The sequence below is a fragment of the Phragmites australis genome, chromosome 14, assembly GCF_958298935.1.
Source record: "Phragmites australis chromosome 14, lpPhrAust1.1, whole genome shotgun sequence".
NCBI classification, from domain to species: domain Eukaryota; kingdom Viridiplantae; phylum Streptophyta; class Magnoliopsida; order Poales; family Poaceae; genus Phragmites; species Phragmites australis.
Genome location: NC_084934.1, coordinates 20,976,558 through 20,996,980, shown reverse-complemented (window position 1 = coordinate 20,996,980; position 20,423 = coordinate 20,976,558).

Here is a 20,423-nt window from a genome sequence, read left to right as displayed (position 1 = left end):
CCACTCGGTGTGCGGTTGTGCCAGCCAGTTAGCAATTGAGCTCCAAATACGTTTGGTGTATCTGCATTCAGCGAGGAGACGGTAAGTTTGTGGCGTGTGGTGACGAAGGTTGGCACAAGTGATTGTTAGGACATCCTCGTGCAGCTAGCCTATCTGACATAATGGGGCACAACCATCGCAATCTTATGGCACGAGCAAATTTTTTCTAGTTGCAGGATCCCCAAACCTCCTAATTCCGTTGGTCAGCATACTCTCGACCAGTTGACTTTGAATTTTCCTCCCGAAAGGTTATAGTATTCAGCCCATAAGAAAACTGGTTAGGATATTGAGAGGGCCGTGAGAAAGTAAACAGGTTGGGAGGAGAGGACCGTCTTGACTAGCGTTTAGAGATGTAAGTGGGTACCTAACGGATAGTTTTAGGTCATCATTTAATTTATTTATTTTAACTTAATTAGGTGGAAGTGAATTTTTAATTTATTTTTTAAAGTTTTGGGTCAAACCAATGTCCAAAAATACAAAACTTGCATCCCTACTGGCGTTTGACATCCCGCTTGGCCGAGGTTCTTGCCTTGCCAAGTAGAGAAGCGGTCAGCCACCTTGTTAGCTAAAGGATGGTAATCGAGGTGGCACAGTCTCCTAATCGCAAGGGGGAGACCAAGGTACTTCATTGGGAAGCTAGTGCGTGTTGCAGGGATGTCCACCAGAATGTGGTCCAGATCCATTGTTTATGTCTTATTGGTGCTACTAGAGTTTTTTGGAGGTTGTTTTTTAGGCACATTGCTTTGGACAGTAGGCGCTAAAGCATATCAATAGCCAGGACAAACAAAAGGGTGACAGAGGGTCCCCCTGCCTCAACCCTCGTTCATGACAAAATGACAAATCCATGGTGTCGATGCACCGTTCAAGAGGGTCTTTGAGGAAGAAGAGGCAATGATGGCCGTGATCTAGTTTCTCCATTTCGTTGTGAATCTTCAGTGTTGCATGAGGGATAGCAAGTAATCCTATCTGACTAAGTCAAACACCTTGGAGATATCTAACTCGAGGAGGAGAGACGGGATTTTGGTCCCGTGGAAGGGGAGAGACCATGATATTATAGAAGTGGGCATGGACAGCTTGCTCCTTTTTGGCATGCGTGAATGTACTGGATGTGCTGGATATGATTATTTCCTCTTGCATTCGCTTTCAGGTGGAAATACTTTGAGTTTGCACCGCCCTCCTTCACATTGGTGGTGTGGGAGGAATGTCTTTTCCGCACCCTTTCACTGACCGCAAGCCCCATGACTCTTCATTTGGGGGCAGCCCGCAAGAGGAACTCTGCTTGGGATAGGAGGAGGTTCCCTTGTGCCACATCAAGACGAAGGATCACGTCTACAACCATGTGTAGCTTGAGTTTAGCATAAAAGATTATTGTTTTACTCCATGATCTAGGTATTCTTACTGTGAAGAGGAGCTTGTGGCTGAGTCAATGGGAAGGCTCCGTGTGAGGGTGGGGGAGGCGCATTCCATGCCTCTTGGACCATTTCTTGAAATCACGGGATCTTTGTCCAAAAGTTTTCGAACATGAAAGGTCTTGGTCATCATGGGTCGCTTCGGTTGGATAGGAGGAGAGGGCATTGGTCGGGGGCAGCAGCTGGATAAGGAGGTGGCGAGAGCATGTAGGACATGGTTCTCATGTGCTAAATCCCATTCTTCATTGAAGAAGACTCTATCCAAACCAACCAAAATCGGGTTGCGTCTCTCGTTGCTCCAAGTGATTTTTTTTGTTCTGCAATTGGATTTCCTAAGTCTCACAAAAGTTTAGTGCCACCCTAAATCTTCTAATGAGACTGAGGTCGAGATTTCTGTTGTTTTTCTCCCTTGCCCAATAATCAAATTGAAATCGCCGAGAATAAGCCACGTGTGGCCATTCGGGGCCTCAAGGGTTTTAGATCACACATCTCTTGGAGGAAGCATTGCTTCTCAATGACCCGATCGGGGCCGTAGACTGCAGTGACGAGGAAGGTAGAGGAGGTCTCTCTAACAATGATGGTGGTTGATATGGAGTAGCGCCGAATTTGGATGTCTTGGAGGTCAACAATGTTTTCATCCCATAAAAATAGGATGCCACCTCTAACACCTACTGCCGGTTTGTGGGCGAATTTATTGAGTTAGAAACCTCTCAGATAGGTCGCCAAGGCCGGATCCATGTTGTGTATTTTTTTCCCTTGAAGGCAAGCAATATGGTTCAGATTGGCTGAAATTATCTCATGGACTGTTGTACACCTCACAACTGAGTTAAGACCTCGAACGTTCTAGCATATTACAACAAAGGAGTGCCCAATCATTTTGAACAAGTTGGGTCGCTATTCTGATCAGCCTCATATGGATGACAGGTCGATCGTTGGTAGAAGGGGAGTGGTGTGTGTGAGGGACCACAACAGTATCTCCACAATATCCACACATCTAGGGGTGGACATACTGTCAGGACAAGAAGTCGCAGACCGTATGGTCCATGTGGAATGCCTTGTCACGAGGAGGACGCAACAGACACGAGGCATTATGCACAACTAGGGAAGGGCCATCACAAGAGTCTCAAGAATCCTAGCACCCGTGACGCAGGAGGAAGTAGAAGGTGAAGTCGGTGGCCAACGCGACAACAAGGGCGTAGGTGTGGGGCGGCATGGAATCTTAATCCATTGTATATGAAGTAGATGATGGGCAACAAGTGGAGGGCGCGGAACCGACGGAGGAAGGAAGGGTCGGCGATGAGGCGACAAAAGGAGCAGGTGCCCGAGGCGCAAGCAAGGTCAGCTGCCATATCAAGGGAAAGGAGGATCTTCTTGGCAATCGGGGATGTTGAACTACGTCCGTGAGCTAGCCATCACCTCTAGGGCCTCAATGTCGAGGGTTTGAATTCTGAATTTTAATATCATATTTTTTTATCAGAAATGATATACATTGCGTGCGCAATAATCCAAAATCACCACCAACTCAAGTTGTCATCTTTGTTTTCCTCGCTTCCTCCTATGCCTACACCTCCTTTCCCTCCACCGGTTAGGGTTCCAAGTTACTGTTTGGAGGGTTAGGGTTTGGGGTAGGAGGCTCCCTGGCTTAGAGGGAAGCCTTGGGCCTGCAGTGGGCAGCGAGGCAGTGGTGACGCTAATGGAGCCAGCGGTCGGCGCATCAAATCAATTGCCTGGCAAGAGACAAAGCAGAAGGGGGGAAGGTGCAAGAACGACGAAAAAATGTCATCGGAGGCGAGGACTAAAGCGAAGAAAGGTCGGGGAAGAAGATGAGGGTACAAGTGTTGCGCGGCACACTTGAGATACTGCGAGCAGTATATATTCAATCCCAGTTTTACCCATTGGGGTTCTTTTATCTACTAGTCAAATTTCCTGCGTTGCAACGATTTTTCCTTTTAATTATTTTCAAAACTTCCTTAATTAATATTTTAAAATTGAACCCTCTATTTTTTTCAAAATGAACTTTATCTTCCCACACCGTGAACCACCGACTCAGATGTGAGTTGTACGCCCTTACAAGTTCAGCTAAGTCTGGACAATCCTGTTATAGAGACGTTGATGCCTATCTGTTTGAAGCACATAAACCTTGTGTATTTCTTGCATATGAAATACACTTTCGTAGCCAAGCTGTGCTCTCATATTTTTCCGCAGTTACTCAGAACGACGAGTTTTGCAACTATGACCATCCTTAGATTTTGTTCCAAGCATAAAGGTTTTGTGCTGGTATTCGTAGGACAAAATATATAGACTGTGCGGCATGCATGACCTTGACATGAATTTCTACATTTGTCATAGATGAACCTATTTGTGTAAAACTTAGGATCTTAGCACATATTATATGTTAATCGAAGCTAGTGTCACTAAGTAAAACATGCACCCATGGCATTTTTATCAGGAGAAATTCCTAGAATTCTGGGAGATGACAAGAGAGGGGGGGGGGGAAAGCAGCCAAGAATAAAAAACAGAGTAAGATTTGTAAGATGAGATGCCAAAAGGGGAAAAGATCACTTGTCAATGTGTAACATGAATAATGAGGCTGAACTTGACGCAGATCTCATTTCAGTAGACAAAAACTATGCATGAGAAGGATAGTCACCGAAACCAATTTGATGATCAATTTCAAACATGCAGACAGCCAAGCGCAATCAAAATACGATCTTTTTATACTGATCACTAGATAGTTTCTCCTTATTACAAAAGTTTGTGAACATGGCAAAGATGTAATTCCAACTGCTTCAAATCAACTCAGTTAATGAAACATTCACAGAAATGGGAAATGCCATTTCTCATCAATGCATGCTACAATTTGCTCTCAAACACCAAACATGAGGCTGAACTTGGTAGCAAGAGGGATAGGTACGACACCAAATATACGGTGCGAGATAGAGAACGTAGCGCTTAGCTGTGGCTTCTTCAAAGGAAGATGGGGCGACAACGGATGGTTTGCAACATGATATGATAGGAGACGACTTGTGTGCAGGGGTCGGTTTCCGGATGGAGAAACATTAGGTCACATAGCTCCTACGGGAGAAGATGTGTAACCCCTAGCTTGCTCAACATTTGAGTTTGAGCTACCAAGAGAACCTGAAAAGATGAAGACAACAAACTTAGAATGGTTAATTGTGTGTCATGAACTGTAAACTTCTATAGAGCAGCAAAAAAATTATACAAGGGACATCTACTGCATTTCACCAAAGCGCGTGCAACACATTGTTGACAACAGTACATTCAGATATGACCATAACTACAGCCAAAAATTCGCAAAGTTGACAGATGTTTCTCCATGAAGATGAAGATATATATCAAATTATGCACCTATATCCAAATAAAAGTAAGAAATATAACTAAAAATGGTTAGCCATGAGGCATGCATGATTTTTTGCCCCCGGAGCCTCACAAAGTTCATGAGTAACCAAGACAGCTTTCCCTACCAAATATAATGGTGTAAAACGACCGTATATGTATCACCATTGTTGACCTTCGCTTAAGGTACGGACTAGAGCATACTATTGTGATGTACTGTTCAAATCATATTACTATACATCATACATGGCATAATGTACTTGGAAAATGCTTGTGTTCCCCCACTATCACCTGTAAGGTAAATCTTTGGTGTTATTGTATCCCAAAACTACACTATAAGTACTGATAACGTATATCAAATCAGTGCAGGGGTTCTTACCACGGAGAGCAAATGGAGCATCTCTAACAGGTGCAAATTGAGTGTTGATGTGATACTTCCCCATTCTTGCACTAACAAGAGCAACAAAGATCATACATTAGCCTCAAACACAAAATCAGTTTGGTTTAAAAAATTATTACACAAATTTTGCAAACTTAAACTCAGAAAGAGCAGATTAACCAGAGAATCTCAAAATCAGATGATACTACTGAAATTGGTTCTTTGGAACATAGGCCAAGTAATGCATATTAAAAAAATTCCTAGCCAGAAAAAGCTATGCATAACCTGGAATATGAAATGCAGAACAGAGGTAAAAATTATGTTGTGGTTGACAAATTCGTCTCATTGCAATGATGCACAATCAAACAAAGAACAAAACAACATAAGATAGTATCTTTTTCATAGATTTTTTCTGTAGCTTCAAACCAAGCATTGATGATTTCCTAAATGGATGTAGACCATACTTGAGTATTGATTTCATAGCCCTTAATGGCAGATGGAATGGGCATCTAGCTTCTGCCATAACCTTAGATGGATACAACTGGATGTTTCCAGATGCATTTGGATTCTTTAATGCTGAGACTACTAATAATTGAACTTGGTTTATGCAGTAGCTGCAAAAGTCAATAGGGAATCTACCATACTTAGTAATAAGCTTTGATGCTTGTAAGGGGCTAGAGAATGCTGTAAAGAAGGTGTTTCCTTGGGAAGAGCATAGAGAATGTTTTTGGCACTTAATGCAGATTGTTGTGAAGGTGTTTCCTTGGCAGAGCATAGAGAATGTTTTTGGCATAGAGGGGAGGATAGGTGAGAGACTTGAAGGTACTATGCTCCCTGTTGTAGTTCGCCAACTCAATGCAATGACTAGGAGCTGCAACCACTTGAGGGTCACAGAAGGTGCTAGGGATGCAACAGAGGTGACTGAGATCACTAGTGATCATGAGATTCTTAGGCATGTGGTGCATCTTGGGAATCATACATGCTCATGTAGAGAGTGGCAAGTTTCTGGAAAACCATGCTTGCATGCATTGGCACTCATAACAACAATTAGAAACCCCAATATGGCTGATTAATTGCATCCTTACTATTCGGTGTACCATTTTAGGTTAGGACATACATATGTTATCCAGCCCCTACCAAACAAAGTCCCAATGGCCCCAGTTGACCTTGGCTTCAAATTGATGCCATCTTTGGCAAAGAAGCCTATAGGGAGACAAAAGAAGAACCGGTATGTTGGCTGCCCGGAGAAAGGAAAGTCTAGGATCAAAGGCGTGTGTAAAGTCCAGTGCAAGAGATGTTTGGCCTATGGCCATAGGCAGACATCCCCAAAGTGTCCTTTGAATGGTACAAAGAAAAGGTAAATCGATATCCTAACATTGCTTGTCTTCCATTTCAATTTGAACTATATCTTCCTTGTTTTCCACTTTCAGGAAGAGTCATGCCAAGCAGGGGAGGCCACTAGGTTCAACCAAAGGAGGTGCAAGTAGCAGCACACCCAAAAGGCAGAATGTGGCAAGAACTGATTCATCAATACTAGTCCAGGACCTATCACAAGGAGGTAAGAAAATGCTTTTTTCTGTTTTTGTTGACCTTATATGGGAGCTTACATATTCTTTATTGAATCAGGCAATTGGCATTGACTATGGCTCGTGGAGATAGCACAAGTCAGCAAAACACCACCCCACCAAGGCTGACAAAATCCCCAGTAAAAACTGCAAAGAAGAAGCTCACTCCAAGGAAGGGGGAGAAATTAGTGCAAGGATGGTTGTTATCAGTTGTATTTGGTGGCGCCTTTTGTGGTTGAAATGGGCAAGGAACTATGACCCTATATGGTACTGTACTTCAAATTAGTCTGACAAAACTATAAACATGTATGGTATTGTAATCCTAATTGTTGAGGAGACTATGAAACTCGATGATATTGCTACGTGTGTGAACCTGAAGGACATGTTACGATTTTGAATCTCTGTTTTATTCACTTGGATGCTTGTTTGGGTACATCTTGCCAAAAAAAATTCCCTTCTAGTCACTGTGATGCATCATAATATGCAATTCACAATTGACCAGAAAAATGCATCGTCATATTTCATTTTTACAGTCATTGCACTAAGCTCTATTCATTGCAAAAATCTGAATTTTTACTGTCACTTTTCATTTCATCGAGTGCATATTGAACCTGAAACATGTATGCAAGATGGCAACCTGCATTCATTTTATTCATGCAAAAACCTGAATTTTTACTTATCCCACCACTAAGCTTGGCAATAATTTTTATTGTTTCTTCCGGTCACTTGATCAAAAGTTAGCTCCAGTTCATTGTATTCATCAAAGATAGCTCCAGTTCATTACATAATCATCATCGCATGTGCTTGCACGTGTTTATCTATCAAAAAACTAGTTAAACATGTCTCAAACACCTTATATATGGTTTAGAGCACTTTAGAGAATTCCTACATACCTTGGAGAAGGAAAATAATAGAAGGAGGATAATGAGAGAAGACTTAGGAAAATTTCAGCAAAAGAACCCTCTCGCAGTCTGATCGGTGTCACCCGTGGTTTGACCGACAGGTGCACTGCCACGTTGATTTCTTGCAGTCTGACCGCCAACACACAGAGGTTCAGGTTAAGTGTATGATCACTTTCTTTTGCTCTTTCTCTCTCTCACACTTTTCTCTCACTCTCTATCTCTCCACCGACTCTAGAGAGAGAAAGAGAGCTCTTGTCGCGTTCAAAGTCCGAAGATCAGAGGTGGGAACTCCCATGAGCTTCCTAGAGGACTTTCCCAAGTTTTCCTCTCTTCTCCCTCATCGGAGAACCGTTCATCGACCGCTAGCTTTACCATCACCCCGGGAGCTGATCCGTGAACCGGAGCCTCCCTGAAGCATTCCAATCCAATAGAAAGTTTCCATAAGCTGAGGTGAGCTCTCTCCTATCGTTTCCCCGTTGTTTCCGAGCTCGATTTGACCATCGTGTTGTTTAGGCCCAAGTTCAACCTAGCCTAGATCTAATCCATGGGGTGTTTTTGAGTTTAGCTCGATGAATGATATCCAAATCACTTTAGAAACACTCCACTAGTCCCATAGAGAATTTTGGTACCCTTCGTTGTCGAAGGTTTCACCGGAATCCTCGTCGGCAACCCTGTAAAGACGCTACCGGTAAGGTCTAGCGGTCTGATCGCCGCTAGGGCCAGTCTGACCACTAGTAGGGACCAGAGAATCCGATTTGAAAACTTATATAGGAGTCTAACCGCCACTTGTGCCGATCTGATCGTTAGTGGGCGGTCTGATCGCCACCATGCTTACGGTCAGACCGTCAGAGGCCAAAACTCTCTACTGGCCACCGGTCAGACCATCACCTTTACGTTGGTCTGACCACCAGCCTGTTAAAGCTAGGTATACTTACGTTACATTGTCTGGAGTTTCAAACTTCAAAACCCTAATTACTTAGCGGTCTTTTGCAAATATTTTTGAAGCTAGATGCTCTATTATACTTTAATCATACACCATTTGCGTGTTTTTTCCATCGTTCATTTGTTTATGCATTGCATTTTGATTCGTTTAGAGGGTGTTGCACCGCCGGTCCAAGCGATTGAAGGCGACGCTAACCTTCCAGAGTTTTGCGAGTGTTGTGCGTGAAGTATCACGCAAACCCCAGAGCAGCAAGATAAGCATCTAAGCATGTTGCACCCTTTGATTTGAATTGTGGAGTCTAAAATTGGTAAATTATGCTTTATGTAAATTTACATGTTCAATAAGTCGATGTCGGGCTTATATGGGTACAACCTATGTGATGTATTATCCTACCTTGGTTATTGATGATCCATATCCTTGATAACATTGTTGATGTCTAACTTGAAAGTTATTCGAAATACGTAGCAATACATAGGTCCTCGGTAGAAGTCGAGCGATAATGCAACCATTGTTCGCAAACTTAGGGTTTACTTATTATTCATGAATATTGATTATGATGCCAATGGTTGGATGAGATGTGAGGATGAGACGACATGTAGGCAGTGTTAGGGGTGTTTTCTGCCCCGAAGGAGTTCCTCAGGGTAGTTCGGGAAAGGAGCCCGAGCACCATAGACTGTTTTACATCGATTAAGCACCGTCCATTGATGCAGTTGGCTTTAGCACTTATTGTACTCACCACATGCTGATCTAATGGTAAGGTAAGCCGGATACCTTTGTATCTATGATCATTTGGGCCTGAACATCGATGGTGTGAGCGGGTGGGCTTGTAGAGACACTTGTGGTTGCTCCAGGAATTAACCAAAGTGAACTACACATCGAACGATGCACGATCCAAGTGGTTGGGGCTTATTAAGAAATGTTGACATGAGTACTTCTTTGTATGGACCTATGTGGTCATGCAAGCCGTATGGTCATCGAGTCTTGTGGGTAAAGTTGTACCCTCTGCAGGGTGTAAAAATAATTTGAATTACCGCGCTCTCAGTCATGAGCATACTTCTGTTTATTTGCATCGGTCGTAGAGTTACGAATGTGAAATGGTGGTATGGATAGTATGTTGGGAAATATTGATGACTGGTTATTGATGTATTACGATAGTTCTATTTACATTTATATGCAGGTTGGTAGTTACAGGTTTGGGAAGGGTATGTTGGTTAGGTCTAGATGCTCACACATATGTGTCTAGGTTACGGGCGTATATGTTTTAATCAACCTTGTGGCATGTTTCCTTGCTAATGACTCAATGCATATTTCTTGGAGTCATGTTATTTATATGTACCATATATGGATTAAGTCTTGCGAGTACCTTCGTACTCAACTGCTCTACAAGTTTTACATATGAGGATGAGACGGTGTTTGGCTACTTCACGTCTGCCAATGTTAGCGGTAGAAATGAGTAGGCAAATACTCGGAGGTCGCGCTTTTGGGGTGAAGCCTAAGGGAGAATGGCTTCACTCATCTTTTACTATCTTTAGCTTTTGTTTCCACTACGTAGTTTTCTCTGTTGGCTAGGAGTTGATCAGTTTTGATATCCTCCTAGATCTCTTTTGTTGTAAATTATTAAATTTGTAAATGCTTAAGAACTTATAATATAATTTAATTACTTGCTCTTTATTAACCTTGGTTGTGATTGCTTATGTTGGAAAGGCATGTGTTCTAATCTTGGGTAAAAAATATGTGCCGGAACTATCAGGATAATATTCTGGTTAATCGTTGAAGTCATGATCATGTAGATGATCGACTTGGTGATTAGTTAGAATATTATTTAAACGGTTCCCCTACGGCTGGTATCAGAGCCTGGTTTCATGAAGTGGCCTAAAAACACTTAGAACGTGGGTTAGCAAAGTGTTAAATCTACTAAGCAACCCACTAAAGCTTCTTTTATACCTCCTCATGATTAATATGTATGAACTTGCCATATTATACCCCTAAGTGTAATACATTGTTGTATGCGAAGCTTATGTCGTTTAGTTTCGTATTGGGATGTTCCTTTTCATGAATCATGTCACATCAATGAAAAAGGTAAGGAACGTATCCCGATGGTAGTAAATATTGGAGGCTCAACCAGTGCAAGGTAGGGGACTGATGTGTCTTGTATAGCGATGGTACGGGAAGTGAATACATTGGCAAGAACGTATGAAACGGTGCTTGTGCAGCTCACATCGTTCGCGCAAGAAATAAAAGGTAGCGTGAAGGGTGATGGTTGAAAATTATTGTATATATGAATGCCTGTGATCTTGAAGTTTGTTGCGGAGAGACACATTCGAGAAAAAAAACCATGTAGATAGGAATCAAGCACACCTTTATTTTCTATAGCTCATATGCATGCATTTATCCAAATACACGGTATTACGGGTCCAAGTAAATGATATCCAGCTAATGCTATTATACTAAGTCAGAATTTGACTTTTCCCTTTTTATTTTATCATCACAACAGGATGAGAACCCGCCAAAATCTCGGAGACCTTCCTGAGGGTTATAATGAGAACACCACCAAGTATGGTGGATGTGCTCATGCAAATAGAGCAAAACCTTCAAGCGTAGACGGCTCTCCTTGAGGCTCTCATGCGCACAACCCCTCATGGAGGAGGTGGGGCCAGGCGCTGAGATGATTTCTCGAATGTTCCACGGACCCAGCCGTCTACCTTCACGCGTGCTGAGGACCCCCTCGACACTGATCATTGGCTTCACACCATCGAGCAGAAGCTCACGCTCCTTCAATGTGAGGACACCGAGAAGGGGCGCTCTTCATCGCCTATCAGCTCCAAGGCACGGTGGGCATGTGGTGGTCTAACTTTTTGGCCATGCACCCTGTCAATCGTCGGGTGTCTTGGGCGGAGTTCCACCAGGCATTTCGTGATATTCATATTCATAAGGGTCTTATGGAGATCAAGATGCGGGAGTTTACGGACCTCAAGCAAGGAGGCAGATCGGTGATGGAGTATGTGTAGGTGTTTTGCAAGACCGGCTATCGGTGCATGAGTTTGCCGACTTCAACAAACTAGTGAGCACCTCTCTCACGGTGGAGTTCAAGCTGAAGAATCACCAAGAGGAGAAGAAGCGCAAGAGAGTTCTGTCGCCTTCCATGGACGAGGGCTCTCAACGAGCACGGACGGAGAGTTAACCCCCTCCATCTCACGTTTCGGCCTTGACTGCTTCACGATCAATGTGGATGGTGCAGCGTCCATCCTTCTCCGTTTCGCAAGGATAGCCTCCAAGACCTACTGGTTCTCATGGGAGTGTGACAGGTGGCCTTAGCGGCCCATGTTACAACTTTGGACGTGTCAAAAATTATGCGCGTGATTGCCCTTATGAAGTCAGGAGCTGTGGTGACTGCTCAAAAGCCTTCACAGTCCGCCCAACCCGCTCCACAAGCCTCCCAGGCTATGCATGTCCCCAAACGTGCCCGAGTGTGTTACACCACCGCCGAAGAAGCTCAAGAGGGTACGAATGTGTTGATGGGTACGTTACTTGTGAATTTTAATTCTGTTGTCATTCCTACAGTCGTTTTTTTTATTATGGAGCTTCTCACTCATTCATAATAACAAATTATATTCGGTGTCACAAGCTGAAAGTTAGCGCCACCTCTACACCTTATCTCATAAATGCACTTGGAGCCAACATTCTTGTTAATCAATGTGTGACCAAAGCATTGGTTGTTATCAATGAGATATTCTTTGGTGCAAATTTATTAGTAATGGACTCCAAAGGGATAGATATTATTTTGAGAATAAATTGGCTCACCAAGAACATGGTTGTCATTAATTGTGCTCGTAGGACAGTCACTCTTAATGATATGTACGGCACCCAAGTCTATTTGAAGCTTAAGGAGATCCATCCTTACTTTTATACCCTAAAAGTTGTCTCAGTCACAGATCTTCTGAGTATTCCAGTCATTTGTGAATTTCCTGATGTCTTCTCAGAAGAGTTGTCAGGAATGCCACCCGACCGAGTAGTAGAATTCTCAATTGATTTTTTGCTCGGAACAGCCCCAATTTCTAAGAAGTCTTATAAGATGCCGGCAAATGAGTTAACCGAGTTGAAGAAACAAATTCAAGGGTTGTTTTCAAAGGGTTTCTTTCGCCTGAGCTCCTCACCTTGGGGATGCCCGACACTCTTTGTGAAGAAAAGGGATGATACTATGCAGATGTATGTAGATTATCGTCCGCTGAATGAGGTTACAATCAAGAATAAGTATCTGCTTCCTAGGATCGATATTATGTTCGATCAGTTGACCAGTGCCCGAGTTTTCTTAAAGATTGACTTAAGACTGGGCTATCATCAAATCAAGGTCCGACTGGAGGATATTCCAAAGACAACCTTCTCTACCCGCTATGGGCTTTATGAGTTCGTTGTCCTTTGGCTTGACAAATACGTCGGTATTCTTCATGTATTTGATGAACATTATGTGTATACAGAACATGATAAGTTTGTCATGGTTTTCATTGACGACATTCTTATATACTCCAGGACTGAGAAAGAGCATGCAGAGCACCTCCGTGTTGTACTTGGCCCCCTTCGAGATCACCAACTATATGCCAAGTTCAGCGAGTGCGAGTTCTGGCTCAGGGAAGTCGCATTTCTGGGTCATGTGTTGTCTAAAAATGGTGTCGCAGTTGACCCAAGCAAGGTGCAGGATGTGCTCAATTGGGTTCAACCCAAGAATGTCACTAATATCTGGAGTTGTCTCGGACTTACGGGCTATTACCGCTGGTTCATCGAGAATTTCTCCAAGATTGCCAAGCCAATGATTGAGCTGTTGAAGTAAGGGAGTGTATTTGAGTGGTCGAGTGAATGTGAGTCAGCTTTCCAAACCTTGAAGAAACTGCTCAAGACCGCTCCTATTCTCGCTCAGCCTGAAGTGGACAAAGGTTTCGACGTCTATTGTGATGCCTCCCACATAGGCCTTGGATGTGTCCTTGTGCAAGAAGATAGAGTTGTGGCTTATGCCTCACGTCAGTTGAAGTGCCATGAAGAGAACTACCCAACCCATGAATTAGAGCTTGCGACAGTGGTACACGCTCTAAAGATTTGACGTCATTATTTGTTAGACAATTTGTGTTGTATCTATATGGATCACAAAAGTCTCAAATACATATTCACTCAAGTCGATCTGAACATGAGACAACGAAGATGGCTCGAGTTGATCAAGAATTATGAGTTAGAAATGTATTATCATCCCGGCAAGACAAATGTGGTCCCTGATGCACTAAATCGAAAGGCTCCATGCAATTGCATTATGGTCAAGCCCGGGAATACCACACTTTATGATGATTTTCGATGGCTTGGACACGAGATAGTTCCAAGGGATTTCTTGAAAACTTGGAGATCAAATCCACCCTCCTGGATGACATCAAAGCAGCTCAAGAGGATAACAAGAGCATAGCCCGAATCCGAGACAAAATGAAGGAAGGCAAGACTATCTGTTTCTCTGATGACGACCAATGTGTCTTGTGGTTTGGGAACCGGTTAGTGGTTCTGAGAGTCAACACATTGAGGAAGAGAATTATGGACGAAGCTCATGACTCTTTGCTATCCATTCATTCGGGGAGTACTAAGATGTACCAAGACCTCAAGTCTAGATTTTGGTGGACTCACATGAAGCGGGAGATCGCTCGATATGTTGCTGAGTATGATGTCTGCCGAAGGGTGAAGGCCGAACATCTCAAGCCAACCGGTACACTCCAGCCTTTGCCTATTCCCTCCTGAAAGTGGGAGGGGATCGAAATATATTTTATTACTGGATTGCCAAGGACTTCTCAATGCTATGACTCAATTTAGGTCATTGTGGACCTATTGAAAGTGCATCTAGGCCCCCTAAGTGGGTTTTGGCTTATTGATGACAAAACGATTAAGGAACTAATATGTTTTCTAAGTTATGAACAGGTTTAAGTATTAGTTGAGAAGACATGTGACGCTTGACGCCCGTCGAAACAAATGGAGAATCAATGAAGAGTACTCAATAGGATTTAAATTCTTTTATTTTTGAAATTGAGTCTAGGATAGCCGCTCTATTAAGAGGGTTGCATTTGATTGCTTGGTTAGTGTCTCAATGCTCAAAATATCCCTTAGAACCAACTAGTTGAGAGACACACTCACCCACGGACACCGAGTTAGTTCTGTTGGAAAAAGACCGGAGTCTCCGGTGTTCACCGGATACTCCGATAATTTATGGGTTGTTAGACCGGAGTCTCGGAGGGAGACTCCGCCAGAGAGTCTCGGTTAAGTCTTTATTTTAATTGAAAAAGACCAGAGTCTCCGGTGTTCACCGGATACTCCGGTAAGAGGATAAGTTTTAACCGGAGTCTCCGAGAGAGACTCCGGCAGGGGTGTCTCGGTTAGCTTTTAATCTTTTTGATAAAAAGACCGGAGTCTCCGGTGTTCACCGGATACTCCGGTACTTGGAGAGGCCGGAGGGTCCGGCTAGTCTCCGGACTTAGTCTTTTTGAAAGCCCTGTCAGGACCGGAGACTCCGATGTTCACCGGAGACTCCGGTAACTTAACAGAATTATAACGGCTAGTTCTGACAAGTTCTGTGACCGTTCTGACGCCGTTTTTGGATCTAGGGCCGGATACTCCGGTGTTCACCGGATACTCCGGTCAGTTCTGACAGAACAGTAACGGCTAGTTTTTTAGAGAGGGCTATAAATACTCCCACACCCCATGGCATTAAAGGCTTGTTGTTGCTGGTGAACTTTAGACTCCTTGAGCACTTTAAGAGCATTCAAAGACCCTCCAACCACCTCTAGTGCAAAGTTTGCAAAATTTAGTGAGTTTGTGTTTGGAGAGGGTTTAAGCCACTTAAGCATTGAGTTCTTCCTCGAGCATTCGTTGCGATCATTTCTCTTGAAGCTTCGTGCTTTTAGACGGCAAGGCGTCGCCCGTAGAGCACCCAAACTTGTGGAGTGCCACGGGAAGTTTGTAAATATCTTCGAATTGAGTAAGAATTTCTAGCTTGATCTTGGTGGTCGCTAGAAGAGGATAGGGTTGGAAAAGACCCGGCTCTTTGTGAGCTCCTCAATGGAGACGTAGGCACTTCTTTGTAAGGTGGCCGAACTCCGGGATAATCTCTCGTTCTTATTCGTGCAATTTGCTTAATCGTGTGAATTTGTGATTCTTCATACAAATTGCTCTAGTGATTATCTAGCTAGTGTTAATTGTTATTTTAGCCCTGTGATATCCAGTAGACCTAGCTTCAACTATAGATTCTAGCTACTTGCTTCAATTCATAGTTGTTCTAGATTTCCTGTATAGAGCGAAGACTCCGGACTAGACCGGATACTCCAGACCAGACCGGAGTATCCGACTTTCACCGGAGTATCCGGCAGATTTAATCCGCTGTTTTAGTTTTAATTTTCAGAAAAGTCTATTCACCCCCCCCCCCCTCTAGGCACTTTCACCGATTGAAAAAGTTCACTCATTTCCTCCACATCGAGACCACGTATTCGGTCAAGCAATATGCGGAGCTATACCTCACTCGAATTGTTTGCCTCCATGGGATTACGAAGAAGATCATTTCTGATCGAGGCACTCCGTTCACTTCTCATTTCTGGAAGAGCCTTCATGAAGTTATGGGAACCGAGCTCTTCCACAGCATCGCTTACCACTCCCAGACTGATGGTCAAACGGAGTGGGTGAATTAGATTGTGGAGGGCATGCTTCGAGTTTGTGCTCTCACATATGATAAGAAGTGTGAGATATGCTTGCCATTCGCCGAGTTCTCATACAACAATAGCTATCAATCAAGTATTGAGATGTCCCCGTTTGAAGCTCTCCCTGGCCGTATATACCGAACACCATTGAATTGGTCTAAATCCGATGAAAGAGCTTTTCTAGGCTCGGATTTGGTCAAGGAGGCAAAAGAGCATGTTATGACTATTCGGAAGTGTCCTCGGGGTAGTTCGGGAGAGGAGCCCAGGCACCATAGATCGCTTTGCATCGATTAAGCACCATTCGTCGGTGCAGTTAGCTTTAGCACTTACCGTACTCACCAGATACTGATATAATGGTAAGGTAAGCCGAATACCTCTGTAGTTGTGATCATTTGGGCATGAATATCGATGATGTGAGCGGACGGGCTTGTAGAGACACTTGTGGTTGCTCTGGGAGTTAACCAAAGCGGGCTCTGCACCGAGCGATGCACGATCAAAGTGGTTGGGGCTTATTAAAAAAGGTTGACATGAGTACCCTATTATGTGGACCTATGTGGTCATACAGGCTGTATGGTCCTCGAGTCTTGTGGGTAAAGTTGTACCCGCTGTAAAAATAATTTGAATTGTCACGCTCTCGGTCATGAGCATGCTTCTGTCATTTGCATCGGACGTAGAGTTATGAATGTGGAATGATGGTATAGATAGTATATTGGGAAATATTGATGACTGGCTATTGATGTATTACTATGGTTACATTTACATTTATGTACAGGTTGATAGTTACAGGTTTGAGAATTGTATGTTGGTTAAATCTAGATGCTTACATATATGTGTCTAGGTTGTGGGTGCATATGTCTTAATCAACCTTGTGGCATGTTTTCTTGTTAATGACCCAATGCATATTTCTTGGAGTCGGGTTATTTATATGTATCCTATATGGATTAAGTCTTGCGAGTACCTTCGTACTTAGCTGCTCTACATGTTTTGTAGGTGAGGAAGAGACGATGTTTGGCTACTTCACGTCTGTCGATGTAGCAACGAGAATGAGTAGGTAACTACTCGAAGGTCGCACTTTTGGTGTGAAACCTAAGGGCAAATGACTTCACCCATGTTTTGCCGTCTTTAGCTTTTGTTTCCGCCGCGTAATTTTTTCTATGAGCTAGGAGTTGATCAATTTTAGTATCCTCCTAGATCTTTTTTACTATAAATTGTTAAACTTGTAATATAATTTAATTACTTGCCCTTTATTAAGCTTGATTATGATTGCTTATGTTGGAAAAGCATGTGTTCCGATCTTAGGCACAAAACACGTGTTGAGATTACCGGGATGATATTCTGGTTAATCGTTAAAGTCGTGATTATATAGATGATCGACTTGATGATTAATTAGAATATTATTTGGATGGTTCCCCCACACTAGGTTACATATCTCTCTCTTGCTACGACCCTAACCCATGAGGAACGTCGAAGATGGAGCTAAGATCCCTTTCCAGACTGGCAAGGCAATGCCAACACTTGGAAAGCTGCATGAGACAATGCCCCAAATCCACCATCAGGACGATAACCATCGATGAACGACCATTGGTTGTCGCTTCATCGGAGAAGGAAGAGAGCAAATCCGATGCATCCAACTCCAAAGGAGTCAACATTGAATGCCTAGAAGAAAAATCCGTTGCCGTCGAGGTGGAAACCGTCAACTTGAGATGAAAATAACTTGAGAAAGGGGATGAACACCCACCAACCCAATTACGCCAGGTTGTGGTAGACATACCTTACAAGCAATTTGCTGAAGAACATACCAAAGAAGGTAACACCACCAAAGATTGCTTGGGGGAAGCAAACCCGTCATTGTATCATCGTGAATATAACTAGTTAGAAACCCTAGACCTATTGACCTAAAAACTAGTAGCCTAGCTATAGATCTGAATATTTCCAAGTTGATCCCCTCCCCTCCCAGCATCAAAGAAGACACAAGAGGGGAGTGATCAAAGAGATCGCAATTGGAAAGCTCTCTTGCCCTTTTACGCCTCTCCGCAGAAACAATGGATTGGTTAGCTAGCTCATGTTATGTATTGATTGTCCTTGACAACTCGTAATTCGAATGGCCAGACGAGTCCATCTATTTTTTTTTTGTATACTTTGTAAGTTGATGAGATTAAGTAATTGTAATATTGAAAATCCATAGTGGCTTCGAGTCCCACATATAGGCAAACGTCTGGGCTAGCTACTAGAGAAGAGGAATGTGTAGGTTGCATGAAAAAGGAAAGAGGATAAAGCATATGAGCAAGTATCTTACAAGCTATGTCATGTCTAGTTTCCTCGATTAAACAAAATTAGAGAAGGGTGTGATTGCCTCCTAATTATTTCAATCATATAATCCCAATTTTAAGCACTATAGTATCATCTAGCGTGTAAGTCATAGTCATAAAAAGTAATCACCAAATAATATGTACTAGAGAGAAATTCATTGTAGTTTTTTTTCTTTGGGAGGAAGACTTGAGGACTTAAGGGCTTGTTTGGATACCCCTAACCCCTCCTGGACCTAGCCCATACCTAGGGCAGACGCGGCCTATGGGTTTGCTCCCTTGCCAAACCCAATGGCTGTTTGGATACCTCATGGACTGAAATTTTCTTAGTCCATTCCACTCCTATCCTTGTCGATCCACAGGGAGGGAAACCCCCCCCACTTGTCAATTTCTTTCCTTGTCACTCTCTTTCTCTTGCCCACTCCATCTCATAACTCGTCCATTCATCGACCACCTCGTCGCCTATGCCTTTGCCTTCGTCTTCGCCTTCGCCTCCACCTCCTCCGGGTGGCAGCATGGCTCCTTCCTCCACGTGTTCCACCACCACACACATGGAGTGAGGCATCACCAAATCTATCAAAGAAACAATTTGATTTTTTATTTTATTTTAATTCTAGCTTTGGATGTTACTGGGTGATTATTTCTACGGATACTGGATCAGATGCTAGTACTAGCTAATCTTTCAAATGTAGATTTGATTAATCATTGTGCGGAGTTCAACACTTCTCTAATTTTTTATTTTTTCCCGATTTTTTTGATTCATTTTTGTTGGGTGGAATTTTCATTCCTTCTCTCACAGATTATTAGATGAGAGGGGATATCCACAGGTTTGATGGGATGTCATTTGCACGTGTTCCCCTTTGTGATTTAATTCCATATTGTGTTCCTCCCTAGCATCCAAAAAAGCCCTAAGATGTGCCCAAATCCCATTCCCCTCCCCTCTCATCTAAAATTCCTCTAGTACAAGCTGGAGCAAGTAGCATTGATCGCCATCGACAATCACTGCAGTTGCATTTTGCCATTATACACTAACATGGTTCCATGTGACACACTTCAATAGGATGTGGCATGAGAGGACGCAATGGTTATATCGTTTTGTGAAAAATGCTAGCAATCATAGTTTTTAAAAAATGCTAGCAATTGGCCATCAATTCCACACACCCTTATAGATGTCCTTTCATGTGGGGTTGTGATGACAAATGGTGCAGTGAAAGTGTCAGTGAAGATAGACTTAGGGAATGATTTATTGTCTTATCAGAGAGGGACGACTTAATAGAGGAGAGATGAAGAAGGAAGAGATATTGAGCTTCACTATTCTTGGAATATGTTCTAGAGAAAACATATCGGGCTTCACGACTTGGGGAATGATTTACCGTAGTAAAGTCAATTCTTGGAATTAAGCAAGAATCGTTTGACACTAGGTATCTAGGGTTGCCAACGTTGGAGTGTCGTATGAAAAAAGGGAAATTTCAAAGCCTTGAAGCACAGTTGAGCAAAAGACTCACTCAGTGGGGTGATAATAATTTATCTAGCGGGGGAAAGGAAATTACAATTAAGGCAGTGGCATAGACAATTCCGGTGTATGTCATGGGGGTGTTCAAACTTCCCGAGGCGATACTAGAAGACCTCACCAAGTTAACCCAGAATTTCTGGTGGGGCGTGAAGAATGGGAGACAGAAGACTCATTAGATTTCCTGGAACAAGCTAACTACTTCAAAGAATAGAAGATGCATGTGTTTTAGAGATATGAAGTTATTTAATCAAGCGTTGCTTACATGCCAAGCTTGGAGGCTTATCCAAATGCCAGATAGCCT